This window comes from Rhamphochromis longiceps, linkage group LG15 (assembly GCF_057381845.1).
Source record: "Rhamphochromis longiceps isolate RC_006_pf linkage group LG15, R_longiceps_female_GT1.1, whole genome shotgun sequence".
Lineage (NCBI taxonomy): Eukaryota > Metazoa > Chordata > Actinopteri > Cichliformes > Cichlidae > Rhamphochromis > Rhamphochromis longiceps.
This window is the reverse complement of record NC_140571.1, coordinates 31,826,971-31,834,211: the sequence shown is the minus strand read 5'-3', so window position 1 is coordinate 31,834,211 and position 7,241 is coordinate 31,826,971.

The window sequence follows — 7,241 nt, the reverse complement described above, 5'->3', positions numbered from 1 at the left end:
ACTGGCTCAGGAGCATCCCCATTCCTCACACCCTGCCATGGGGCACTCATGATACTCATGACAGATTCCCCCCTCAAGGGTTGCCTCTTGGCGACAGATCACACTGACCTGTGAGGAGATTAGCCAAGGGTCAGGAATGAAGGATTGTACACTCATCCCCCCTCCCCCTCCAAACGCCTTCTATGCTTATTCCTCTCCGATGCTGACGGTGGATCAAGGAGACCAGCGCTTATGCTGCAGGCCCGGATGCACCCTTTACCCGTCCCTGTTGCTTGTCATGTGTTTCTTTGGTGTATTAAGAGTTTTTTCATGTGCTATGTGCAGAGGTGTTTTTTTCTGTTCTTAAACTGATCTCCCTGGGGGGGAGGAGTTATTTTTTTCTCCTTATCTTTGCTCATGTTGTGATTTTTCCATGTTATACCCCTCTGACCTGTCTTTCCCATGTGATGTTTGTGTAATGAATGTATGGTCGGAAGGGTAAGACAGCGCTGGCACAGCTGGCAGCCTTAACCCAATTTCCCTCGGGATGAATAAAGTATGATCAATCAATCAACTATATGAGACTGCTGTTTGTTGATTACAATACAACGTTTAACACAATAGTGTTGAAACTTCTGCAATCCGGCAGAAGGTTCCGCACCATCCAGGCAAGGACAGAGAGACTCAAGAGGGGCTTCTATCCCCAAGCCATCCGCATGGGTGCTGGAACACGCTGGTGGGGAACGCCGGTGGGGGTTCCCCACCAGCGTGTTCCAGTGTCGGCTGGGACCAAATCTGAGTTTCCAGATTCTCAATCACCTGCATCCTGCGCTCGATCTGGTTTCTGTGCTACCTCTGTGTGACCAGCTCGGCCACCATTTGGGCCAGCTCCTTCCCTGGCTGGTCCCGTCATGGTTCCGCCATTGTGCCTCTGGGGTTTCGGCACCAATGTGGCAGTAAGGATGGAACAGACCACAATTCAATGCTTTTTAACATCTTTATTCCAGGTTGCTTGTTCGAACACTCCTGGCTGCAGCTTTCCAGCTTGCAGCCACATGTACACAACAACAACAACAACAACATTCAGGATCTTGGGTCCGTTCTTCGTACCTCGCTAAGTAAGTTAGCTGGATTTGATTGACGATTTCGCGTGATCTTGGATCGTTCGGTTCTCCGAAGCTCATCCGGGACTTGCTGTCATAGCAACAGATCCGTAAGCGTAAACCTGCTTGGGAGCAGGCTTACTTTATGTAAACAGGATTAGATCGCGGCCACTCTGGTATGTCCGCTTCATTTATACGAAAGCAACAGCGATATTCTTCCACTGTTTTTCCATAAATAAATATTATCAATGTAACTAAAGATAATGCAGTACTTGATCCTTTTATTGATTTCATACAGATACATACAGGTCATTTCCTAAAAAAAGGGAAATGTACTATTAATCATTCTATTTCATGTATTTGATTATTTCAGATGTAATTCATATTTTAGAGTAGTAATAGTAAATTACTTCATGTAATCAAGATGAGAGACCACGGCTATAAAAGCGAAGGTGGATTTTGGGAAGTCTGTCGCAGCCATGTCCTGTCCGTATACGCGAGCCACCCATTGCGGAAGGTGCAAGATTGATAAGGAGAGTTTTCAGAATTCAGCGTATATTGCGGGATAGACAGGATCCTTTAGCTCAGCGCAACAGTGTGCTCATAGAGAGATATCGATTTTCCCGTGAGGGTATTATTTACTTAACCAACTTGTTGACGAGGGGGTGCAGGACCACCACCTGTCTTTTTTTGCTCTGCCCTTTTCTTGGTTGCTGTTATAAACAAACAGATTATTTCAGGGTCTCTTTTCAAGAGACTAAAAGCAATATAAGTGATAAATATTACCATTCTGTAGAATATTCTTATATTTCACTTTTACTTGTTCCCATGTTCTAGTGGGTCCTGTTGTGGTTCTAATGTGAAAGAGGATATAATATAATATAATGTAATATAATAAATTTACCCTACCGCCTACTGGTGATGGCCAGTGGGGCCGATGGCAGCCTGGCTTCTGTCAGTCTGCCCCAGGGCAGCTGTGGCTACAACTGTAGCTGCCTCCACCAGTGTGTGAATGTGAGAGTGAATGAATAGTGGCATTGTAAAGCGCTTTGGGTGCCTTGAGAAGCGTTATATGCCAGCCCTCTCTCCTTGCTTTTGCAGCCTTTGCAGTGTTCCCTTGCGTTTTAATTAAACTCTGAAACTCCTGAAATCCCTCAATCAAGAGTTCTTGCTCTGCTGCCGTAAAATACTGAGCGCTCTCCTTCGACATTTTCGCCGACCAATCAAAGGGTTGCCGATCAATGTTTCTACTATCGATGCGTAGCCCCTGTTAAGCCACCCAGTGATCTCACATTACTTCATCCAGCTATACTAATCGTCAACAACAGGTGTGTTCGGAGAACCGGAATAGCGAGCTCAAAGTTAGCGCGATGATTTGATCTTGGATGTGTCATTTGATCTTGGAGGTACGAGGAACGGACCCCTTGTTTGCTCTCATAGGCAGGGAAGGCGTCACGAGCTGATGCAGCTCAGGAGTGTCAGCCGTCCCCGCAGCTGCACCACGAACCATGCCCGCCACACCCGTCTACCATGATATTTGCGGTTTTTCAAAACTGGTATGCAGAATGGTTTGCTCTGTATCGCTGATTTCTCAAAGGTAATCTTTTGAGGTTCTTGTCTGGGCATCACTTTGTTCTTAATAAATGTCAGAACATCAAATGTCTTTCATTGTCATTTTCTATGAAAATGTCAACAGGTGGACAAAGAATACACAAGACTCGTTTGAGTTTTGGACGAAATGCATTCTGGGATATTTGCCTGGGTTTGGCTACAGTAGCTAGTGAGCTGATTGGAGGCCAAAACAGCCAATCAGAATTTTTACATCCAAGTCTGTGATTGGTTGGTTTTGTGGCACAAATATTACGCTGTACAGAGAGTTGTCTGTGAAGGTTCTCAGTCATCCAGGTCATCGTAGTCAAAGGAGCTTGCAAAGAAAAGCGTCTGGACTTCTTTAAGTTGCTTGAAGACGTTTCTCCTCTCATCCGAGAAGCTTCTTCAGTTCTAAGGTCAAATGGTGGAGCCACCTCCACAGGACAAGACTCAGCAGTCCATCTGCATCTTAAGGATAAAGGACACTCTTTCGAGGATGCCAATGTTCACATTTTGGACAGAGAGGACAGATGGTTTGAAAGAGGAGTGAAAGAAGCCATCTATGTCCACTGTGAGCGACCATCTTTGAACAGAGGCGGGGGTTTACGACACCAACTCTCTGCCATCTATAATCCAGTTTTGAGATCCCTTCCCAGACGCCTTAACGCCCACTCACATCCTGGGCCATCTGACCTCAGGAATTCGCATGATAAGGTGGGGCCAGGTTTCACAATGAACACACCCGAAACTCTGGCTGATTGGGACCCACACCCAGTTTCACACCTTGGCTCAGGCGATTAGAGGATCATCAGGGGGTCCTTTTGTCCCTCTGTGGGGGGTTTCTCCCACTAGGTTTATATCTGGGACTCTCCACCATTTGACCTTAGAACTGAAGAAGCTTCTCGGATGAGAGGTGAAACGTCTTCAAGCAACTTAAAGAAGTCCAGACACTTTTCTTTGCAAGCTCCTTTGACTGTACAGAGAGTTGAACGCGCAGGGGCCGAGATGTTGAGAGCGCGAGCAACACATTGTGAGCAGGTCCGCAGAGATCTGAGCATGAGCAAATGCAAAAACTGAGCGAGAGGCGCTGTTATTTTGTGTGTATATGGATAATATCAAACACTGAAATACATTTTTTGCATGCAGCAGTGAATTTTGTTCACTCAAATTTAGCTTCTCTTCGCTCAAAATAAATTTCTCCTCAAAATGCAACACTTGTACTTGCAAATCTTTTTATGTGCGCTCAAATTTTTTTTTTTTTACGTGTGCTCAGAAAAGTGGCACAAAAATAACAACATACATTTGAAGAAGTTCACCAACAGTTTTAATACTTGGAATTCAGGTGACCCTGAATGCTCCCTTAGTTATGCTGCAATAGGCATAGGCTGCTGGGGGATTCCCATGATGCATTGAGTTTTTCCTTTTCAGTCACCTTTCTCACTATGACCTATAGACCTCTCTGCATTGAATCGTACTTGTTATTAATCTCTGTCTCTCTTCCACAGCATGTCTTCTATCTACCAAAGTGCTTGCTCATAGGGGGTCATTTGATTGTTGGGTTTTACTTTGTATGTATTATTGTAGGGTCTATCTTACAATATAAAGCAGCTTGAGGCAACTGTTGTTGTGATTTGGTTTCTGTCACAAACCAGAAAATGGGACATATATTTTTTATATTTTTAGTCACCCATTAGCAACAGCAGGAAGACACACATTAAATGCTTGCAAATATCAAACAAATCCAAGGATTTGTATATAATTAGAGAGGGACACCAGATCAGAGGTAATCAAGTAGAGAGCCCAGGCTTTCTCAATAAGCCAAAATTCAAACACCTTGTTGCTCATCCTTTCATAGCACACCAGTGGAAATGCGAGGAAATCCAGCTGGATATTATACGTACTAATGTTGATTTCAGTGGCTTTCCAGGATCTGACACCAATTTTTGATAATATGTGATTATTCTGAGAGGGTCAATATTAAGCTGTTTAGCTTGAAAAAGAAAAAGTTTTTTTTTCATCATGAGTGTTATTATTACCCTGAAAAAAAGCCTATGTGCCACCTTTTTGGACTCAAAGAAATAGACTGCATAAATATGATTTGCATATGACCTTTTAAGTGTAAAAATCACCCACGAGAGGGTTAGACAAGGAAAAAAATCAAAGAGTAGGATCTAGGTTTTTAAAACAGGTAGTGGATGGAGGAGAAAGCTTAAACATCAGCTGAAGAAACTTTACATGGAAGAATGCATTTTAGCAGGAAGTCCACACTTACAGTATATGGGCAAGAATTTTACCCCTACATATGGCTATTGTTCCAATGCAAGAACTATTATCACAAATAATAGCATTTGTGGCCTAATGGTGGATATAAAAAGTGGTATTCACTATGAGGAAATTGATATGCAAATTATAGTGTTGTGTAGCAAATCAGCTTGCTGTCATGTTTCGGCTGTGTACAGGCAGGAGAAGGACCCAAACACAAAACTCACGACAACAAAATTAAACTCAAAAAGCTGCTTTATTGCAGAATGGCATGGAAAACTGAACTAAACTGGGACATGGATAAACTGACACGCAAGGAAACACAGCCATGAGGGAGACTACAACACTGATAAAGAGAAACACAGGGCTTGTGGAGGAACGCCCTCCCGGATCTGAACCCGAGCGGTGTTTTGTTATTGGACTTCTGCTGTGCAAACCATAGTTTGGCCAAAACGAACACCATGGTTGAACATAAGAGTGTCCATAAGTGCACGTGGCACCAGGACATTCTAGGCCACAGGTCGATGATTGATTTTGTAATCGTATCACCAGACCTGAGGCCATATGTTTTGGACACTCAGGTAAAGAGAGGGGCTGAGCTGTCAACTGAACACCACCTGGTGTTGAGTTGGATCAGGTGGTGAGGGAGGATACTGGACAGACCTGGCGCACCCAAACGTACAGTGAGGGTGTGCTGGGAACATCTAGCAGAGGCCCCGGTCTGCGAGATCTTCAACGCACATCTCCGGCAGAGCTTCAACAGCATTCCGAGGGAGACTGAGGACACTGAGTCCAAAACGACCATGATCAGAAATTGCCGAAGCCACTGCACAGAGCTGCGGCCGCACGGTAGTTGGTGCCTGTCGTGGTGGTAACCCTCGAACCAAATGGTGACTCCCGAGGCAGCTAATAGGTACCGTCAGGCCAAGCGGAATGCGGCGCAAACTCGGGTGTGGGAGGAGTAGGGATGGGTATCGTTTAGGTTTTATCCGATACCGGTGCCAAATTGGTACTTTTGAAACGGTGCTGGTGCTCAAACGGTGCTCAAACCGGTGCTTAAAGAATGGAGAACACAAAATTGGTCCAAAAACCTCTCATGTTCAGCTGTTTTTTTGTAAAAAGATAACAATGTTAGCCTTTTCTGCAGCTATGGGGCATATATGGTATCACTCTTGGCTAGAAGCAGTGCTTAAACAATGGAAAAAACACAAACTTTGTCCAAAAACCTCTCATGTTTAACTGTTTTCCACTTTTTCTTTGGTCATTTTAGCCTTTTTGGCCAGGGTGAAGGGAGTATCTGCCATCAAACAAGAAGACAGCCGCATGTAGCTATGATGATGTTTGCTAGTTCACCTTACATGCATTAATGTAATAACGTGGTTAGCCTACTCAACGTAAATCACACAAGAACAACATTAAGCTACTCACGCAGAGAAGAACGGCTGCTGCTGCCATCAAATACGGCGCATTTCTCGGCTTTTAAAAAAACGCTATGCGTCGCCAGGTGTTTCATGAGATTCGAGGTGTTACCTCCTTTGACAGTATCACAGTATCAGCTTAAAGCACTTGTTGCAGGCTGCTGAGTTTGCATATTTTGCTGTGAAGTACAGCCAGACTTTTAACCGCTTGGCCTTGGACATTTTTAATCTGTAGCTCTGCGCTAACAGAACGTATGTACCTGGCCCCGCCTACTATCCTCGGAAATGTAAAACGATTGGCTAAAAGTGTATCACAGCTCAGGAAAAAAAAGCACCGAAATAAAGCACCGAAATGTGCGCTGCTTTTCGGTCTGGTTACTACCGTTTATGTCAGAACCGGTGCCATCATGGCACCGGACACCGGTACCCATCCCTAGGGAGGAGTTCGGAGAGGCCATGGAAAAAGACTTTCGGACTGCTTCGAAGAGATTCTGGCAAACCGTCAGGTGACTCAGGAGGGGAAAGCAGTGTTCTACCTGCACTGTTTATAGTGCGGGTGGAGTGTTGCTGACTTCGACTGAGAAAATCGTCAGGCGGTGGAAGGAATACTTCGAGGACCTCCTCAATCCCACTGTCACGTCTTCCGTGGCGGAAGCAGAGTCTGGGGATTGTAACTCAGCGAACAGATTAATTTGGAAAGCCCAATATGCACATTTGGTATTTATAATACAACAGGCTGTGCTTACCTTTTTATATTTGGACCGGTCCTCTGTTCGCCTCGCCTCGTGATCTCACCGCAGGCCAAATCTGCCCCTCCTCAGCACACCAAAGATCCCGGTCACGGCACCAAGTTGTTGAAATCTCCCAATTCTTTTAATCTTTGGGCTGA